Raw genomic sequence first — 17,887 nt, forward strand, 5'->3', positions numbered from 1 at the left:
ACCCCTTCCCAATCTCATCTTTCATACCTTCAGCACTTCTCTCTTTCCCTTTCTCCACATGAAAGCTGCATAAGAAAAAACCTGCTCTCTGGAGTTTGCAGTCATTTTATCCACCACAAAACTCTGACCTTGATGTGTACTAATTAGGATTAAAATAGACTAATAATACAGGTTGGCAAGGTGGAGCTTTGTCAGTATAAAAGAGGCCTTTGAAGATAACAGCCATTTACACTTTCATGATCTCATCCCTAGTGCTCAGAAGAGAGAACATAAACTAATAATGTGGAATTCATCTAGGGGCATTCTACACACAGCAGCAGAATATCATGCCCCCCTCTCCCCCAACTTTTATTCAGCATGGCAAATTAAATCTGCCTGGATTCTTTTAAATTCCAACACAGATTATGATTAAAAAAAACTTTTGTTAATAAGCAGACCTCTGATGATCTAAAGATGCCCTGGTTCATTTTATTGACTTAGAGAAAGTAAGTGACATATCAAATGCAACCTTCACACTTTAACAGATGAAGTCACCTTGAGAAAAATGATACCTATCACAGTAGTATGAAACCTCTCTCCAGAGTACAGCTTTGATTTACAAGGTGAAGTAAGGTCTCCATCATGTGAATATATATTTTTAAAGTTACTTTGGCTTAGACTGTACCGTGGGTTTTTTAAAGTAGATAACTGAGAAACTGTTGCTCATTAAAGTACTAAATGAAGTGGGTGACTTGTGAAGAAAACAATAGCTCTTGAAAACAATATTAAAGTCTCTGCTTTTCTAAACACTGAGCTAATGATTTACATCAAACTGGTTTACAGAAGATCTGCAAAGCTGAAATGAAAAATGAGTTAAGCCCAGAAAAATGTGCTGAAAGCCCCAACTAACTGGGCTGAAGGACACATTCAACCCATAAATACATTTAACATACCTTTTAAGAAATGCTTTCCTCTCTCTGTGAAATCCTCTGGCACTTCCTATTTAGTTGAGGAATGCATCTTACTGTAACATTGTGGATATCAGAAATTCCATGCAGCCCTATGGCACCAGTGAAGTCACAGAAAGCTGTATCTTGTGATTCTTTAGGCAATCGGAAAATGCCAGAGGATTTCATTTAGAGAAAGAAAGTAGTAAGTGAAAATTTAATGGCCTCCCCTCCACCCCCAGGTCATATAAGTGGGGGTATCAGCACACGTATCTGGGTTTAGTTCAAAGTTACGGTTAACTTTGCAATTCACCTTTCAATGCTACATTGACTAATTTCAGATCAGGACAAATCTAAATCTGAAGGAGAAGATATAGGCTGTAAACTTTGAAGTCCAAGTGTGGGATTCTCAAAAGCACCATGGCATTTATACTCCTAAGTCACTTTTTGAAAATCCCATCCAAAATGCACAAAACGAACCACGTGCACAAGTCTTTGTAGGACTGGAGCCATTGACCAGCATCTGCAAAGTTAGGTGCCTAAAGATAGGCCCCCTAAATATGTGGCCTGAGTTTCAAAAGTTCAGAGCACTCTTGGCTCCTCCTGACTCCCAGTCACTTGTAGTCATTTCTTCTCTTAGCAATTTGATGTCAGTGGGAGCTGCAGGGCTCTCAAAAACAGGCCATTTAATATAAGTGATGAGATATGGATTTGTACTCCTAACTGTAGGTCCCTCCATTTAAAAAAGAGTGGCCTTCATTTCCATTGTGTGCCCAGGTGGTATTACAATAGACTAGGGAATGAAAATAAATTTACATATAGCTGGAACTACACAGTACAATGAAAGGAAAATTGCAATATAATATAAAACAATCTTCAACTTAATATCTGATTACTATTTACTAAAAAATGTTGCAAAATGGCACATATGAAGAAATGAATAATTAACATTAGTAATTAACAAGAAGCCAGAACTTTGACAGTCTGAGGATATCGTTTTTTTGCGTAGCTCAGCATGAATAAGGAACACTATTGTATGTTCAGATTATTTGTGTACCTAATATACAACTATCTGCATTAAACCACTGATAAAGTAACCACAACTCTTTTCAAACAACTTGGAAAGGCTCCTCCCTCCTCCATGTTTCAGGAAGACGAGTTGCACTTCCTGTGTCTCACATTATGTCATCTGACTAGATTTTCTGCTGGGAAAGGTCAGTAAGATAATAGCTCTTGCCATAATCATGGATACTTACACACCGGCAGCTATATCTAAAACTTGACTGATCCCAGTGAAGTCCCCCTAAATGCATTGAAGCCAGCGGTTTTGCCGAGGTAAGGAGTACACAATAAGGTCTTTGGAAAATGATTGTTTAACTCTTTAAGAAACCACCTCGAAGCTGAAGGAATCTTGATATGCAGTTTCCTGCTTTATTTAAAGGGTATGTCAAGACTGGTAAACCCCAAATTTGACCTACTATACGTTTTTGTTAATGCCTATGTGGAAAGTCCAGGAACTGTGCGTGTTTAGTTTTAAAAATAAATACTTCAAAGCTCATTATTTCTAATGGGGGAAAATAATGGCAGTGGCTGAGCACTCCTATGTAACCTGGTCTGTGAGTACAATGGAACAAAAAACAATTTCAATCAGGAAATGGATTTCATTTTCAAGACTCCTAAGAATTCTGATAAACACTAGTAAGAACAAAACTGATCAAAGCCATTTTGACTGTCTTTTTAAAATGACCTAAAACTGCAAGGTGACGGCAAGAAGCCAATTTAAATCCCTTTAAAAGAAAGTGCCATATTTTACATATTTTGCTAAGATGATCCCAAAATGATGAGTTAGCTGCCCTTGTGTTAGTCTCTCTTGCAAGTGAATTAAATACAAAATGGCTTGCTCTCACCCCATCCTCACATGCTCCTTTAGCCAGTCTGAACCTATAGATAAGCTGATGATGAGACACTAAAAGGCAAAAGCAGACAATTACCTAGGCAAATGTTTGAAGGATTTGAGCCCTGGAGCAAAATGCTGTTTACTAATGACTGAAAGCGCCATTTGTACTTAGCACAACCAAGTCTGTCTGAACTCAGTCGTTCTGAATAGTGGCCACCAGTGGACTCGGAGCAAGGTTTATAGGTGTGAGATAACATCACACTCCTGTCTGTGTTTCATCGCCTCAGGGCTTTTGCAGTATTTTTAAACAAGAAAATGCAAGTACCAACAAAAGCATATTATAACATCTGTCTTTATGTTCATTTATTGCACTGGTTAATTATTTATTTTTATGCTGCAGACCATCCTGTCAAGATTCAGAGCCAGATCCTCAGGTGATGTAAATCTGCGTAGCTCTCTTGAAGTCAGTGGAGCGATGCCAGTTTACATCAGCTGACAATCTGCTCTATAGTTTTCACTTAATTTCATCTCTTTCAAATCTTACTGCAAACCAATAGGGTTTCCAATACGTACGTCTTTCTTCTTTTCCTTTAAAAAACCCCTTGTAAACATACATATCGGTCAATTTGTGGGAAGAGTCCAGAGAGATCAGTAAAAGGGAAGGTAAGGAGAGATAATAGACTTTGCAGCAGAGGGGCCACCCCTTCCCTCTCCACTTCTCTCCACACTTCATATACAGATTCATCTCTGCATGGTTATTATCAGTGATGATATGGACAGAAAATGGAGGAGTCAGGACATAAAGGGAGGGGATAAAAAGATGGTAGGAAAATTGTTACACAGATGAGCAATCTTCCACCTGTACTATGGCCCAGCACCATAATATCTGAGTGTTGCATCTACATTAGTGGCTGTCTCCTCACAACATGCCTCTAAGGTAGGGAAATGCTTTTGCCCCTGTTTTATAGATGAGAGAAGGAGAGATTAAGTAACTTGAACAAGACCTCACAGGAAGGTTGTTGCAGAATTAGAAATGAAACCCATATCCCTTTAATTCCAAACAAGTGCTTTAACCACAAGACCATTCTTCCTCTCCACCTTCCTGGAGGAGGAAACATTGCCATTAACATACCTGACAGAAAATAAACCTTGATGGGCCATGGACCACAATTCCTTTTTCCTCCACACCTGAAAGACCTTGAGAGGAAAAGTACAGCAGAAAGGGCATGTACCGGTACAGGGTCAGGACCAATAACAGAAAAAGAACAGAGCTAGAGAACAAATTAGAACTTGACTCTGACATAACATTTTAATATGCAGGACAAGGACTAGCCAATAGCAGGGTTTCTGAAGGTCACAAGTCTATCTATGGTTATGTCTACACTACAGACACTACAGCAGCACAGCTACGGCACTGCAGCTGTAGTGCCATAATGCAATTAAATTGCCACAGCGATGGAAAGGGTTTTGCCATTTCTGTAGTTAATTCAGCCCCTCAGGAGACAGTAGCAAGGTCTATGGAAGTATTCTTACATCGACTTAGCAATGTTTATACCAGGGTTTAGGTCCACTTGATAGCTCTGGCAGGGGTGTGAGTGATGTAGCTAGGCTGACCTACATTTTAGGTGTAGGTCAGGCCTAAGATACCTCAACAGGAGAACTGGGGCAGGGAGGGGACAAGAGAACAGAGAACCAAAGATTGACGGAAGATGAGTTGATGGCGAAGGGAAGCTTGCATTGCACTTGCCCATGTTTGTACCACTTCTGTGTCAACAAATTGACAGGCTTGGGGACTGGAGTACTCTAACATCACACCCCAAGCACTAAATTCTCAAGAAATGGAAGGAGCAGCAGCAGCAGAAGAGCAAGACAAATCCATGGGAAGATACTGATAATACTAAAGCAGCAGGAGGTATGTTTTCAGTGATTGTGTGACAAACTAGATGCATGTCTCCCATGTCTAATCCACCAGCACAGTCCTATAAAATTGTCCCTTAGAGAATAGCCGTCCCTTATGTTTTACTGCAGGATTAAGCTGTTTTTGTTTTGTAAATCCATTTTCCCTTAAAATATATATTTTTTAAAGGATGCTGCATCAGAGGATCAGGAATGTGTCTTTTAAAGAGACAGCATTTCCTCAGTCTCCTCTCTATTTCCCCCCTCTCCAAATGTGAAAAATAAGTAATATGACAGACTTTGCTGGAGATGTGTCTAACAAGGCCTTCATTGTTTCAGACAGGTGTGAGACTGGAACTGATTCAGAACCAACAACCCCAGTATCAGAGCCAGCTCTGTGAGCTGAAAACATGCACCAACCATCCAGTAATACCACTGCAGCCAGCCAGAGACTCAATAATTTAAGGCTTAACACACACACAACATAAATCAGATGAGGATGTACCAGCCAACCGTCAGCTTCTTGGGCAGATGCCTGCAGACTGTCTGTACAGATCAGACCCTGCCTGTTTGGGTTATTAGAAACATTTTTTTTGTCATATAAAGAGAGGCTGGGTGGAGCAGCTAGCACAGACACATTTATGTTTGCCCTATCTTGTTCCAACAGCCCTCATATGTACACTGTTTGTGAGGTAGTACTTCTTGTAAAGTTGCTTCATTCAAAGCACAGGAGGGAATGAATTACATCTTGGGGAAATGCTTAATGTCTAGAAATCATACGTACATGCATTCTGTACTAGCTACTCTCTCAAACAAAATCATTCCCTGTCCATGGGCTTTTATGAGGCTCTAAACATGACCAAACAAGCACAAGAATTAACACAGCTGCTTACTCTCATATACATTTCCTCCACTTTTCCAGGAAAACCAGTTTTTACTCTCTCTTCTCCATCTCCTGATACTTGCTTTGAACTTGTCCCTAATCTGCATTTGGCTATAATTTGGATCACTCCCAGGACAGGTTAGAGCAACAATTCAGAATCTGGGACTAAGGAACCTCTCGATTATGCTTGGTTATCCACAGTCTCATAAACCTGCCCAAAGAATTATTCCTTCTTTGACACACTACTGCTGGTTTTGTAGGAGCCAAGAAGGCAGAGCTGTAATAAAGGCGTGATATACAGGACTGCTGATGAGAGACTAAGCTTTGATTCCTGGCCCCAATCACATGGGCAGGATAGAAAATTTCACTCAGAGTTCTCTGCTGTACTACTTGCTTTCTGGAAAATGATGGAACCCAGCGGCCATCTCCTCCAGGTTCTTTTCCAGATTCAGGCGGCTTCGTTTGCTCTATTTTCAGTAAAAAGATTCCATTTATTTCTGACACCATGTAATAAAGGTGTGACACACAGAAGTGCTAGTAACAAACTGGTCTTTATTTTCTGACCTGTCACGTGCACCAGTCCTGCCTCTCTGCACCCTTCAGTGGCTGTGTCCAGTGTTTGAAACCCTGACTTGCCAATGGCTGCAGTTTGGAACAGCCACAGCAGCTCTAGATCTCTACAGCCATTTTTGGCTGCCCAGACTCCGCAGCCCTTACCTTCTAGTGACTGCTCGCTGATACAGCAGTCGGGGCTTTGTGCACCCCTCAGAGGCCAGGACTGGGCTCTGAAGTCCTGGTTTCCTAGTGGCTATAACAACCCCTCTGAATGACTCTTCTGTCCCAGGGCAGCTAACTAAGCCATGCACGGCTCTCTTTGTGATTCCTCTGCTTCTGTAACACTTATTGTCAGTGCTCACTTTCCCTTGCAGAGTGAAAGTCAACAGGCTAGCTGCTGCTCCCCCAGTTCAGAGCCGATTCATATCCTTTCCAATAATAGATCAGGGCACTCACAGCTGTGGAGCTGTGGCCATTTTCCTGTCACACACACCTGTTTGGTTTTATGCTTTTGGCTGGACAGTTTGAGCCACAGCTGCGAGTGGCCTTTGAAGGGTAGAGGCTCCTGAGTGGAATCAACATGATAGTCTGGCACAAGCAGCGAGGTATGCACTTAAAATAATAAAGAAGCTGAAAGTGAGTTCACAGAAGTATTTGGGGGGTGGGGGTGGGGAATGCCAACATGCTAATAATCAACCCATGTTTATATGCAAGCCAGGCAAATATAGTTTGCAAGTCCTGATTTGCAGTCTTTACCTGACTACTTTCTTTTTTTCACCTTTATAATGTATATAGCAGCTACAGACATTTCTAGGTGATACGGTTGTTCATAAACTAAGGCTAGGTCTACACTACCCGCCTGAATCGGGTAGTGAATAGAAATCGATCTCTTGGGAATCGAATTATTGCGTCTCGTCGGGACGCGACAATCGATCCCCGAATCGACGCTCTTACTCCACCAGCGGAGGTGGGAGTAAGCGCCGTTGACGGGGAGCCGCGGAGGTCGATTCTGCCACCGTCCTCACAGCGGCTCTGATAGGTCGAATTCAGCTACGCTATTCACGTAGCTGAATTTGCGTATCTTAAATCGACTCCCCCCACATAGTGAAGACCTCCCCCCAGTAACATAGGGCTCAAATATGCTAATACTGTTGCTTGTGAATTTGCACATGTGTATAGTCTCATTAATGTCAAAGAGACTGTTCCTATGAGTAAAATTATTCACATGCATACGTGTCTGCAGCCATTGGGCATATTTTGTAATCAGGATGTTTAAAATAAAACATACTGCATTTCAATACCTTTGTACATGGAGCTCCTGGGTAACTCAGAGGGACAACTGAAATCAACTTAAATGGTATGTTAGCCTAGCTTTAAACCATATTACACAAATAAATAATCACTTCTGTCAAAGTGTTGCTATTTCTACAATTCTGCTTGACAAAACAATATACCAAGGGTTGGCAACGTTTGGCACGCAGCTCACCAGGGTAAGCATCCTAGCGGGCCGGGCCAGTTTATTTACCTGCTGACGCGGCAGGTTCGGCCGATCGCGGCCCCCACTGGCTGCGGTTCGCCGTCCCGAGCCAATGGGGGCGTCGAGAAGCTGTGGCCAGCATATACCTCGCCCGAACTGCTTCCTGCCGCCCCCATTGGCCCGGGACGGCGAACTGCGGCGAGTGGGGGCCGCGATCGGCCGAACCTGCCGCGTCAGCAGATAAATAAACTGGTCCGGCCCGCTAGGGTGCTTATCCTGGCGAGCTGCGTGCCAAACGTTGCCGACCCCTGCAATATACTAAAGAAAAGGGGAGCTTATAACAACTTCTCTGAATACTGAACACTTAGCAGTGAATAAAACAAAGATCAAATGACATTATTTTTAATAATTATTTCTATAACTTTTTATATCATTATTTTGGTTTGATTTTATTTTTGATGTTCAAGAAATTAAGAGAATCTATAATTGACCAAGTCACTTCTAAAAGCTTTCATCAGTATGATTGTTCAAAAGAGCAAACAATTTAAATTACTGTGGCCTAAATTTTCAAAAGTGAGTGGTGATCCATTTCCATTGCTGGATGCTCATCTGAAAATCTTGAAGTGTCTGATTTTTCAGAAGGTGGGTGATTTGAAGTTTCTGAAAACCAGGCCCCTTTAAGGTGTCTCAGGATGGTCATCCAAAAATGGAGGCAACCCAAATCACTACTCACTAGTGGAAATATCAGCCGATAGATAAAAATGAACAAATCTCTGAAACAGAGACAGAAAGAAAGCACTTGTTAGAAATGTCAACTTTCTTTGCTAGCGTAGATTTCACACAATGTCTATGAGTACGTTTCTCACTACATCAATTCTTATATTTGAGATGTGTTAATGGAGGAAGAACGGTCATATTGTGACAATAATCTTGTTGAGCATATAATATGCTCTTCTTCATACAATTTATTGTTTTTCATGATTTATCCAATCACATTTTATTTTGTATGTAATCAAGCCCCTATTTCCTTATGCACCACATGCTGTATGGGAAGCATAGGGAGCCTCTAAAGACAGGCAGACTCCAATGATTTGGGTGGCTGCAGTGGTGTACCTATTTATAGCTATGCTAAGTGCTCAATGTGTATTTGTTATGCTATTCATGGAGAGAGTTTTGTGAGCCCCTCATGACCATTACAGCAACTCTGTCCACACAGCTTCTTGTAAAGGCCACACCTGCTAATGTGACAAGGGAAATGTGCACTTTATATTTTATTTTAAGAGAAAAAATCTAGTGCATAATCCCCACCCTTAAAGAAAGCAAAGACAGTGAAACTCCTATTTGCAACAGGAAAGTAGAATGAGCAGTCCAGATTGTTTCACGGCAAGAATCTCTGTATGAAGAGATTAATTATATTTGCACATTGCAGATCTGAAATTCACCCTCATGCAGAGGGCCAACACAAGGCCCTCCATGCTATTTAAACCCTAGTGTGTGTAGGCTAGGGCTCATGGATGAAAAGGAGGGTGCTGCACTTTCTGGTGCTATAGATTGGGGGGCAGTCATGCTAGCTCAAATAGTCTTGTGTGGAGGCAGAGTTGTGGGGGTGAACCTGGGAGGGGTCATTGGATCCGTGACTATGTGTATTTAGCATGTACCCCGTGTCCACACCCTGCACTCTATTGAATCTTTGTATAAAATATGCCTTTTGAGGTATCATTTGGAAATTCATAATTTGCTGGTCATTATTGTCCTGATAAAATGTATGTGGCCATGTCGTATATGAAGTTATAAGATTCCACATAATGGTGTTCTTAACACATGTTCCAAACTGAGGCTGGCAAACAGGCCTGTGTCAAACAAAGGAATCTGTGCTCTGCTTAATTTGCATTTAAGCACTAAACAGAGTCACTAAGCAGGAAGGGAAATAAAGGGTGCTCAAACAAGTGAAGAAAAAGCAGCAGGGAACATGCTTCCCTATAGACTCTTTGTTTCCTGAATGTCAGCTGGAAATGTTTTTCATGAGGGGAACTGACACTATAAAAAGGAAGGAGAAACACCCCCACAGCACTCCCCATCTCTCTGCCCATCGCCTTCACAGCACCTGAAGAACGAAGGCAGTAGCACTGGACTAGGAGAAGGGTCCCGACCTAAGAAGTTTGGTTAGTAAGACTGCTGAGAGCATGTGGTGAGAAAACTTTGTTTTGAGTTTAACATAGTTCGGTATATTTTTCTTATAACCATTTCTGACTTTTATGCCTCATTACTTGTACTCACTTAAAATCTCTCTCTTTGTAGTTAATAAATTTGTTTTATTGTTTTATCTAATCCAGTGTGTTTAAACCAAAATGTCTGGGAAACTCCATTTGGGGTGGCAAGTTCTGGGCATATTATTTCTATTAAAGCAATAACGGACTTTATAGAAGCTTGTATTGTCCAGGAGAGGCCTAGGCAGCACAGGGCATAAATGTCTGGGGGAAAACCTAATACTGGAGGTGTGTTGGGGTCACCCTGCAGTATAACCAAGGCTAGTAAGAGCCAAGGTGTGTCTGGCTGCAGCACACACATAGACATAGCTGGGAGTGACTTGCATGCTTGTGAGCAGTCCAGGCTGGAGGCTACAGCCACAAAGCTTTGTAAAGGGCACCCCGGGTTAGAGGGCAGAGGTGATACCACTACTCCTTTTCTGGATTGCACCCTGTTTTGTCACATATGGCTTGGGGGGGCAGTCATGCCAGCTCAAGGAGTCTTGTGTGGTGATGGAGTTGTGGGGATGAACCTGGGACGGGTCGTTGGATCGGTGACTATGTGGATTTAGCAGTGTGGATCTCACACACCGTGGATGTGAAGACTGTGGTTGCTACTCCAGCTAATAGGAATTGTAGCCTCATGAGCTACCTGTGGTTTAGGTGGGTTGACTTTACCCCTGGGCTAGTCTGGTCTGTATCTAGAGCGGGGTGAATTTCACTCAGGGTAAAGTCATCATGGGAAATATCTGACTTCTGCTGGACTCATTTACAGTCAAAAGAAACAAATATCTAAAACTTACAATTAAAACAATATTCTCATCATTTTATCTTTCTTTATTTTAATGGAATTATAACATTTAGAGATGTATGTGATTTCCATGGCACAACTGCTGAGCATTTCGGCAATTTGGAGAATATCTACACAGTACAACCTGGAAAAAAAAATCAGTTGCAGAATCAAATTGGTATCTTCTGGCACATGAATGCCATCAGATGAATAATAAGCTAGTTTCAGCTGGTTTTATTTTTTAGGATAAGGAGCTCTTTTTTTATTTTTTGTTTATTTTATTTACCATGCGAGGTAATTTGAGCTCTGGTATCAAACATGAAGTGTTCTGCCAAGAAGGGATTAAAGGAGCAAATTCTATGGAAAGAAACTGGGTTTGTCAGTAAAAGACTAAGAGATTTTATTTACCAGAGTTTTGCAATCAGCACTTTTAATCTTCATCACAATTGGGCTATTCAAAGGCGAAGAACATGCTTCAAAGGCCATTAAAGAATAATCCAAAAACTAGTGGGTGTAGGATTTGAATGTGAAAATGTGATCAAATAGGCAACAGCTTGTGAGTGTCTGAAGTCCAGGATAGTCAGTGCACCTGCTTGTTAGGCAGGAAGGTATTTTCACTGTCAGCAAGTTCACTGTGTTAATGTGAAAGGTGAGAGTAGTGGGGGAAGGAGCCGTGCTAGAGCTCCAGAATCAGGTTGTCTAGTGAAAGAATACTAATTGCTCAGTGGCACAGTTGATCTGAATAGCAAATATGAAACGCAAATAAATAGTATACTTAAATAATTGCATTAAGGGCTCAATCCTGCAAGGTACTGAGCACTCTTAACTCCCACAGAAGGCAACAGGGAGGGAGGGAAATCAGAACCTCTAAGTGCTCAGAATCTTGCAGGATCAATCCAGAAATTATTTTGGCACTGTGGTAAAAGTGTAATGGTGTTAAGGAAGCATGAAATTAATCTAAATTATTTCAACTCTTCTCTGTTGAAAACTGAAGGCAACAACAACTAGTGAGAGCACGAACCAGTGCAATATCCCAGGCCAGATTCTGCTCTCAGCTGCACTGTAAGTCCAGGAGAACTCCTTGTGACTCTAGTTTTGTGCTGGTGCAAATGAGAACAGTTTGGCTCACTAAGTCTAAAAACTACAAAAAAGATTTGTGATGTTAATTTAAGACTGAAACAAGGACATTTGTTCCTACCTGAAAATTGGATTTCTGTAAAAAGTCTTCACCAATCTGACATCATGCTTAGCTCCACCTTGTCCCGGGATACACCAGACAGACAATTTTGTGGCCAGGTCTTCAGGGCCAGATTTTTTAGCTATTTAGACACCTGAAGATGCAAATAGGTGCCTACTGGAATTTTCAAAAATGCTTAAAGAGCAACAGAGGGTCCTGTGGCACCTTAGAGACTAACAGAAGTATTGGGAGCATAAGCTTTCGTGGGTAAGAACCTCACTTCTTCAGATGCAAGTAATGGAAATCTCCAGAGGCAGGTATAAATCAGTGTAGAGATAACGAGGTTAGTTCAATCAGGGAGGGTGAGATGCTCTGCTAGCAGTTGAGGTGTGAACACCAAGGGAGGAGAAACTGCTTCTGTAGTTGGATAGCCATTCACAGTCTTTGTTTAATCCTGATCTGATGGTGTCAAATTTGCAAATGAACTGGAGCTCAGCAGTTTCTCTTTGGAGTCTGGTCCTGAAGTTTTTTTCCTGTAAGTTGGCTACCTTTACATCTGCTATTCATAGACTCATAGACTCATAGACATTAAGGTCAGAAGGGACCATTATGATCATCTGGTCTGACCCCCTGCATGCTGCAGGCCGCAAGACCCTTCCCTGGACTCTACCGTTGAAGTCCCCAATCCTGTGTTTTAGTGACTTCAGTCGGCTGAGACCCTCCTGCTAGTGATCCCTGCCCCATGCTGCGGAGGAAGGCGAAAAACCTCCAGAGGCTCAGCCAATCTACCCTGGAGGAAAATTCCTTCCCGACCCCAAATATGGCGATCAGTACCCTGTTTCCCCGAAAATAAGACAATGTCTTATATTAATTTTTGCTCCCAAAGATGCGCTAGGTCTTATTTTCAGGGGATGTCTTATTTTTCAGAAATGAAAAATGCCTTATTATCAGTGGATGCCTTATTATCGGGGAGGTCTTATTATCGGGGGGATGCCTTATATTACAACGAGAGGCAAAACTGTAAGTAGGCCTTATTTTCGGAGGATGTCTTATTTTCGGGGAAACAGGGTAATACCCCGAGCTATTGTGTGGCCAGGGAGGTTGAAGTGTTCTCCTACAGGTTTTTGTATATTGCCATTCCTGATATCTGACTTGTGTCCATTTATCCTCTTGCGTAGTGACTGTCCAGTTTGGCCAATGTACATAGCAGAGGGGCATTGCTGGCATATGATGGCATATATAACATTGGTGGATGTGCAGGTGAATGAGCCGGTGATGTTGTAGCTGATCTGGTTAGGTCCTGTGATGGTGTTGCTGGTGTAGATATGTGGGCAGAGTTGGCATCGAGGTTTGTTGCATGGGTTGGTTCCTGAGTTAGAGTTGTTATGGTGCGGTGCGTGGTTGCTGGTGAGAATATGCTTAAGGTTGGCAGGTTGTCTGTGGGCGAGGACTGGCCTGCCTCCCAAGGTCTGTGAAAGTGAGGGATCATTGTCCAGGATGGGTTGTAGATCACTGATGATGCGTTGGAGAGGTTTAAGCTGAGGACTGTAGGTGATGGCCAGTGGAGTTCTGTTGGTTTCTCTTCTGGGCCTGTCTTGTAGCAGGAGGCTTCTGGGTACACGTCTAGCTCTGTTGATTTGTTTCTTTATTTCCTTGTGTGGGTATCGTAGTTTTGAGAATGCTTGGTGAAGATCTTGTAGGTGTTGGTCTCTGTCTGAGGGGTTGGAGCAGATGCGATTGTACCTCAGTGCTTGGCTGTAGACGATGGATCGTGTGGCGTGACCGGGGTGGAAGCTGGAGGCATGAAGGTAGGCATAGCGGTCGGTGGGTTTTCGGTATAGGGTGGTGTTAATGTGGCCATCGTTTATTTGTACGGTGGTGTCTAGGAAGTGGACCTCCCATGTAGATTGGTCCAGGCTGAGGTTGATGGTGGGGTGGAAGCTGTTGAAATCATGGTGGAAGGTGCCACAGGACCCTCTGTTGCTTTTTACAGATTCAGACTAACACGGCTACCCCTCTGATACTCAAAAATGCTTAGGTATCAAATTCCCACTAAGCTACTATCTGCATCTTTAAGTGCCTAAATATCTTTAAAAATCTGGCCCTAAATGACTTGCCCAAAGACACACAGGAACTCTGTTGCAGACCTGGAAACAAAATCCAGGTCTCCTGACTCCCAGCTTTCTGCCTTTAACCCAAGACTATCTTTCCTCCAGTCAGATTTGCTCTTTCTGCTAGGACCTTCCTGCAAACACTGGGAATGGAATAGATAAGAGAGAGCTTGGGTAGCAGAAGACCTTGCTAGGGGACTGAGAAGCTATTTACTGCCCCTCCTATAGTACCTTTGAATCTTTGGAATTTCAGAGCCATTGGAATATGAAGACAAATATCCTTTAAACCTATAAACACCAGGAAATCGCCTGGCTTAATCCACACTATGATGGGCCTACCTCTCTCCATCGAAGTCTGCAGTTGACTAAATAGCTGAATCACTTCAAGTCCAGCACAGAACTTTTTTGGGAATTGAAAATAAGGGGAAAGAGAAAGGCTTCTGCCTTGGAGCTGGACATTTTATTGACAAAACAGTGGAGGTGTACACATTGAAATGCTCCTCCTGCCGATGTAACTCCCCTGCTATGCTGACATAATAAGCCCCAGGCCTCTCGTCAATGTAGTTTTATGTCGGTGGAGTTGAGGCGATGCCGTGTCTAATCACACAAGCCCAAACACCCTTATCCTGCCTCCTGTCCCACCCCTTCCCCTTTCTCTGGGAGGGAGTTTGGGTGCAGGAAGGGGCTCAGGACTGGGGCAGAAGTATAGGAGGAGGTGAGGGGTGTGGGCTCTGGCTGGGAGGCGCTTACCTCAGGCAGATCCTGATTGGTGGCGCCAGGGCCGGCTCTAGCATTTTTGCCGCCCCAAGCAGGAGAAAAAAAATAAGAAAAAAAAAGCCGTGATTGCAAGCGGCGGCAGCTCTACCGCCGCTTCATTCTATGGCGGCAATTCGGCGGCAGGTCCTTTGCTCCGAGAGGGAGTGACGGCCCTTCCGCCAAGCGGCCGGACGTGCCGCCCCCCTCTTCATTGGCCGCCCCAGGCACCTGCTTGCTAGGCTGGTGCCTGGAGCCGGCCCTGGGTGGCGCAGCAGGGCTAAGGTAGACTCCCTGCCTGCCCTGGTCCTGCGCTGCTCCCAGAAGAGGCCAGCATGTCCCTGTAGCAGAACGCTAATATAGCTACAGTGGTAGTATGCTTACCATGTCTTACAAGAGCTGTTTTGTGACACAATAAATACATTTGATATCGAGGATTTGGTTCTTTTGTAGAACACTGTTCATTTTTAAAAGACAAACCGCTGAGATGATTTATATCAATTTAACTGATCAGCACTTAAATGTGAGTCAAAGAAACACTTGGACTCTTGGAAAAAACAGATTTCTCTGTCTGACATTCACTAACACATTTAAAAGATAAGTGAAGAGATCATTCCTCTTAGGCTTGAAGAAATCTCTTTGCCCTATTCAGGAAAACCTATAGAGTTGGATTCTGGCTGCCAGGCATACACAGGTATGTGTGCACACTACACACACAATCATGAGTCCATAAGGAAGACAGGGTGCATGGGACAAAAGTTTTCCAGCCCTCTCTTGAATCCTCTCCAAAGCTATGGAGAGGATGCTCTGCAAACCATCTGCAACAGGAATGATGGCAGAGCGTTCTGGGGTTAGGAGTGGGGCAAAGGTCCATACCTTGGTGTTCAAACATCCTTTGACCCAGTGGCAATGGCAACTATGTTTTCCTTCCACCAAAGCAGATTTGTCATGCTCTGAACAGGAATAATCTGTATCAAGTGCCTTTGAATATTGCTGCTTAGAATACTGTACAGGTGTAGGTATGGGGAGACGTTGGTGTAGGAATGCAGGCACACAGTAATGCTGCTCTGACAGCAAATGTGTACACCTGTTCTTGCAGCCATTGACTAAGGAAGTCTGAATTTGATCCACACCCCTCATTATCCATTTCTTTTTTTAGATTATATAATTATCACAATCACAGATGCAAAGAAACCAGCATAAATATACAATCCAAAATTGTTTGAAAATATAGTGCAGACATGTAATCAGTAATGCTAAGGTATGAGATATTATATTTAACCTTTTTTATATAGCTTTAGTGGTAGAAGTACAAAGTATGCAATTACATAAGCTATGGGATATAAATCATCGTAATAAACTACTCAGATTAATCAAAGAAAACATTATGATATTCCATCAATAAGCTATATACTCATTGTACGCACCCACAATTAAAGGAAAAATACATTAATCGAAGAAGAGGGAGCTACAGAGTCACCCAGAGAGAACATATTTAGAAAAATAAAAGTATTTTTATATATTACACAGTGAAAAAACAATTCACTGTCCTGCTCTTGAGTGTCTGCCTGTCTGTCTGCAGTAAGATATCCGTCAATTAGAACTCTCTAAAGTGCCTTAAAAATTACATTTTACACTTAAGCCAAAGATGTTCTCAGCAGCAAATGTCACTGACTGCCAGACCATTCTGAAACCCTATCCTATGAACACTTCTAACACTGTTAACCTATTAGAGAAACAAGGTGGGATCAACACGGCTACAACAACACTGCAAACTATTAGCCTATGACCTATCAAGCTGATTTAAAAGTGGGGGAAAAAATTGGGACAGGATACAGTTGTAATAGGAGCAAAGCCATTTAAATTCCTTGTGCTTACACATAGCCCTTGATTCCACTACAGTGTTTCTTTAGTACATGGGAACCCTGATAAACAGGGCTATTTTCAGTGGAACAAGATTATGATAGTATGGACCTTGAAATGTCTCTTAAACAAAGCATACTGCACCTGGGAGAAGACAAAAGGCTGGGTTGTAACAAGAAAATCTCAGTTTTTAATGTTCCTTACTCATACGAAGAGTAGATCTTTACATTAATAAAATAAGCACATAAATAAATAAAAGTCTTTGTTTTGTTTATAAACTGCAGCATTGGTTAAAAATCTGTCAACATTTTTATTATGAATTCTTGTTTCCAGGGTCTTTAAACTTGGCCATAAAAATGTAGTCCCGGATGAAACTTAACATATTAGGTTACAGGTTTTTTTAAAAAGCTGTGATTTTTTTCAGGCTATCAAGGTGTAAAAAGAACCAGAAGTGTGTTGTTGAAGATAATTATTTGCTTTTTCTAGACAGGAAAAATAGCTCTCTCTTATTTATTTTTCAAATTTATAGGTGATTAATAAATTGTGAGTTGGAAACACTGTTTTAGCTAATTTAAATAAACCAAAACTATGAAGTTCTTTCATTGGAAATATATTTAAATATATTTTACCCCTTAAAATGGCTTATGGTAGTTACTGTGCATTGGCTGAACTCTAATGGCCCCATAGGAGCAGATTCTTGGGTCAATGATCTACACATTTAAAAATATTTATGTTGGTCCTGACAAGACAAATTGTAATGGAACCATATAATCCATATTTTTAAAACTTTCTAATTATGTATCCACCTACTCCAGTCAATATTATGAATAGCAAACATTCTGGTTATGTATTTACTCACTAGTCCACAATGACACCACAGGAAACTCAATCACAAAAGTATATACTTAAATCATGGTAAAAGGCCTTACCTAACCTTTCAAAAGCAACAATCTGGGCCCAGCTCACACTGCTCTGCCTGTTTTTAGTTTTTTCTTTTCTCTGCACAAAAGGTGGGTGCGTTAAGGCTGAATAGTTATCTGGATCTTCAGCCTTAACTGAATTTCCTTGTTTTTGGGATGTTAGGTTAGGTCGTTAACATTATAGGCTTGGTACTAGCACAAAGTAATCTTTCAATTTGAAACATGTGTGATGTGGTAGCCGCTCTTCTCCCCCTACCAGCTTTTGTCGGTGAACTGGTATGGTTAGATCTTTCAAATGAACAGGTGTACTTTCTCCCTTCTTGTGATACGAAAGAAGCATAAAACTCGATTATAGCAATTTATGATCTCCTAACTTGCATGGACTTGTATCCA

The 17,887-nt window shown here is 42.0% G+C and overlaps 1 protein-coding gene across 2 annotated transcripts in view; it reads right to left on the minus strand.

Moving 5' to 3' along the window:
- Positions 1-17,887, minus strand: part of RUNX1 (RUNX family transcription factor 1) — a 288,952-nt gene that overhangs the window by 18,454 nt on the left and 252,611 nt on the right. The window lies entirely within an intron of this gene.

This window comes from Malaclemys terrapin, chromosome 1 (genome assembly GCF_027887155.1).
Source record: "Malaclemys terrapin pileata isolate rMalTer1 chromosome 1, rMalTer1.hap1, whole genome shotgun sequence".
NCBI lineage: Eukaryota > Metazoa > Chordata > Testudines > Emydidae > Malaclemys > Malaclemys terrapin.